We start from the raw sequence: 4,125 nt of genomic DNA, 5'->3' as shown, positions 1-4,125 counted from the left end.
CACACCGACAGACACACCGACAGACACACCGACAGACACACCGACAGACACACCGACAGACACACCGACCCACCGGCACAGCCACCGGCACAGCCACCGGCACACCGACGGCCGCCAGAGCCCGCTGGCAGCGGTAGGTTCGTGTCGGTGCGCGGATGAGGGGACGGCGGGTGCGAGGAGACGGGGCGGCTCGATGGGGTCTGGCACCCCCCGCGCAGGGTCACGGGTCCGGTGTAGGAGCGGCTCGCTGGCGAGCGGCGGCGGCGAAAGAGATCCCGGTTTAGCGAACGGCGCGGCCCGAGGGCTCCCGCGCGGCGCAGAACTGAGGAGAACCCGCCTGTCCCGGGAGGAGCGCTGCGGTGCGGCCGGGGCCGGGCCCCGTGCGCTCCGACGGGGCGGCGCCGGTGGGGAGGGGGCGGCGGGCCCGGGGTCCCCCGGCCTCCGAGGGCAGAGCGAAGGCGCCGGTCACTTCGCGGTGGTTCCGTTACCGGCGCTCGCAGTGCCCGTCCCGGGCCGAGGAGCACCGGCCACCGGGATGGACTTTTTTTTTTTCTTTTTGGGGTAAATAAAGATTAATTCGCTTTTACCTTCCAGGGGCCGGTCGGTACCGGGGCGGTGCGGAGGGACGAGGTTTCTCTTTCCTTTGCGCTCTCCTGGCCGGCGGGAGCCACCGCTCCGGGGAGGTGTCACCACCCGGTCCCGGGCCCCGCCAGCCCCGGAGCCGGCCCCGCACCGCCCCCTCGGGCCGTCTGAGCCGCCGCCGGGGAATTAGGAAGGGAACGGCGGATTGAACGGCCCCGGCGTGCCCGGGGTTACACACACGGTGGGCAGCCGGGGCTGAGCGCGGGGGTCGGCGGAGGCCCTCCCTGGAGCCCGCAGCATCCCCCGCCTGTACGCACCGACCGCGCTCTCTTTCACGTCTGTTTTCCTCGTCCTTGAGGAAAAGAAAAAAGCGAGGGAGGGAGAAACTGGAAGATAAAAAAGGAAAAGAAAGGCAGGAAGCCCGCTCCGCGCGGGGGGCAGCCGGGACCGGCGGGAGTGCGGAGCCTGCCCGGTCCGGCAGAATCAGTTCCCGGGGCTGTCCCCGGGCCGAGACATCGCCTCGGAGCTCCTGCGGGTGTTTAAAAGCCCGGGGGCTGCGTCCGCGATATCATCTTTGCCCCCCTCGCAGGTCCCCCCTCGCGGCCATCCCCTCCCCGTCGGGGCGCGCACCGGGCGCGCAGGGCTCCCCCCGCCCAGCTGTTGGGCCGCTTTGCCGCCGCTCTCGGGGATCAATAGAGCCCTGGGCTCCCCCCGCCCGGTGCCCCCGCACATGGGCCGCTTCTCATGCGGAGCCGCGGGGCCGGGGCGGGCGGGCGGCCCCGCTCCGCCGCCCGGGAAGGCGACAGCTGCGGGCAGCCGTCAGGGGAGCGCGACCCTCGGCTGCGGCCCCCGGTGACATGTGTCGGTGGGGATGAATGAGGGGAAGGAGATGAGCATCTCGTGTCCATCAAGCACCAGTTTTTCACAGCGATTTTTTTTTTTTTTCTCCTTTCCCAGGCGCTAGCGAAAGCATCTGGTTCTCCCCTGCTCCCCGGGGGGCACAGACCGCTGCCCACCCCCACCTCCCCGGGGGTCCGGGGTGTCCCCGCACCGCTGTGGTTATCGCGGGGCTCTGCCCGCCCGCCCCGACACGAGCAACCCCCCCAAAACCCCGCTGGGGGGAAGTGGCGGTGCAGAGGAGGGGGGCTGCTCCCCCCGGCCGGAGCGGGCAGTGGGGTGCCCCCCATCCGCCTCACCCCCCAAGGGGAACCCCGACCCAAGCAGGCGTTTGAGAGGAGAAAGTGCCCGCGCTTGTTTCCAGCAGGATCCGAAAATCAAACCCCGCCATCCCCAGGCTCCCTCGAGTCTTCTGTGCCCCCCGGGACACTCGTGTCCCGGCGTGAGGCACCCACGGGAGCCCCAGAGGGAGGGGAAAAATCCCCCAAAGCCACGGGGATGGGGGGCACAATCTCTTTCTAGGGCCGGGCCTCTGAGTCGGGGTGGATTTTTTGTTTTTTTCACTGCATCTCGCAATTCGCCCAGGTCCGTTCCCGGCCGGGTCCGAGCCCCCAGCCCCGGGCGGGACCGAGCCCAGCCGTGCTCAGCAGGGAGCCGGCCGGGATGTTCCAGAGAACCCTCGCTCGGCCTCGGTGAGGGACGTTAGAAGCGTACAAAAAGGAAGAAAGAGAAAAAGAGGGACATCAGAAGATGTTTTTTAAAGGAGAAAATTAAAAAGTAAAAAAAAAAAAAAAATTAATAGAGAAAATGGTTAAAAAAAAAAACCAGAGAGAAAGTAAAAGAGTAAAAAAAGAAAAGAAAAAGGAGTGAAAATAACAGACTAGAAAAACCAGACAAAAAAACCCGAATAAAACCCCCAAACACAAACTCAAATTCATTTTAAATCTAATACAGAAGTGGGGTGGGGGGGAAGTCCTTTTCAAGCGAGTTTAAATTTGCATTTTATTGGTGTCGTTCCCGTCTTTTTAGTTAAACATCACCCTGTTTATCATCCCCCTTTCCCCACCGCTGCTCTGGGTAATGGGATTTCTCTCTCCTTTGCGGTGCACCGGTGCCGTACAAACACCGGAGCCCTCTCGCCGAGGACCACCGCGGTGCGTTGCGGGGCATCCCCGCATCCCCAGCTGCTCCCTCCTTCCAAACCGGGCAAAAACTTCCCTCCCACGCGCTCGCAGACACTTTCCACCATGTCCCTCCCCCCACAGCATTAAGTTTTCCGCTCTTTCCCTATTCATTTTTAATTTGATTTTTGGGGTTTTTTTCCCAGTCCTTTTTAACCTTTCACAACGACCGCGCACGGGATCGGGGATGATACCGCGCTTTGCGCGACCGGCGGAGCCGGTGACCGGCAGCATCCCCGCCGCGGGGGGAGGCCGGGGGAGGCCCTGAGTTCCCGTTCCGACCCCTCCGCGTCCCGGTGGAGCCCTGCCCGGGGTGCGGGGGTCGCTCCGAGACGCCGCCGCGCTCCCCTCCGGGAGCTACCGGAGCGCCCCCCGCCACCCCGGGCAGCGCTGCGGGGGCACAGCCCGTGGAGAAAGTGGGGGTCGCATCTCTCACCCCCCTCCCCACCACTTTCCCCCGCAGAAAGAGCGCCTCCGCCTGATTAAATATATATGCGGTTAATGCACTATCCAAATATTGAAGTTAAGATGTAATTAAGCCTGTAGAACATCCCCGCGCAATAAACCCCATGGCTGGACAGGATCCGTAGCCAGGTTTGTTTTAAAAGAGCTTAAAAAAAAAAGGAAGAAGAAGAAAAAGAAAAAGATCTTTAAATTATGTATTAGAGGGTCCCAGTTTATCCTGCCACACTCGGGTCGATGCTGAGGGTAAACACGGCACTGTCCCCCCCGGCTCCGCTCGCCTTTCCCTTTTCTTTTATTTCTTTTCTGTTCATTTTCCTTTTTCTTATTTATTTTCCTGCCCCCCTCCCCCGTGATTAGCCCTCCCGGGTTTCTTCCCACGTCGCTAAATGTTGTCGCTTACACTCCAAGCTCATGCATTGTTTATGCGAAATATAGTTAATAAATAATTACAAATCCGAGGTGTGCGGCTCTGGCTCTGACTGACGGGAAAGTGGCCGGGAAGGAGCCGGTGGTGGCCGGGGAGGGGTCCCCGAGCCCGCCCGGGAGCGGGGCCCGGCGGGGCAGCCTGGGGGGCTTCGGGGCGAGCCCGGTGGGGGGTGCGGGTGTGTGGAAGCTGAGCGGGGTCCTTCACGTCGTTAAAGGGCGGATAAAAGACGAATAAAAGAGAAAAGAAAGAAAAGTGAAGAGGTAGCGGGGGCGGGGGGGGGGGCTATAAAAAAAGAGGGAGAAGCGAACCCCCGGAGGATGCACCGCTCCCGGCTCATCCATCTTCATTGTCTCCGTGTGTGCAAAAGCAACTCCAGTCTAAAGAAAAGCCACTATCAAAGCCATGGCTTTATTTTATATCCTATAGATCAGGAGGGAGGCAAAGCTTTATTTTCGCCCAGAGACAGATATTTTATTTCTCTCTTACGGTTTTATGTGTGAGAGATGTCAAAAAGGTAAAATAGATTGCTAATGCATAGGCAAAACGAAGCTGTTTTGGCATGCTCTGTGTCAG

General features: G+C 61.0%; 1 long non-coding RNA gene across 1 annotated transcript; it reads left to right on the top strand.

Moving 5' to 3' along the window:
* Positions 1 to 18: 18 nt before the first annotated feature.
* LOC113955198 lies at positions 19 to 2,274 on the top strand. The gene is made up of 2 exons (XR_003530459.1): positions 19 to 133; positions 1,540 to 2,274. It is a non-coding gene; the product is annotated as an uncharacterized LOC113955198 (long non-coding RNA).
* Positions 2,275 to 4,125: the final 1,851 nt, after the last annotated feature.

Source organism: Corapipo altera, unplaced genomic scaffold, assembly GCF_003945725.1.
Source record: "Corapipo altera isolate COAL_440 unplaced genomic scaffold, ASM394572v1 271, whole genome shotgun sequence".
NCBI lineage: Eukaryota > Metazoa > Chordata > Aves > Passeriformes > Pipridae > Corapipo > Corapipo altera.
Note: the sequence above shows the minus strand (reverse complement) of the source record. Positions and strands in the feature narration are given on the sequence as shown.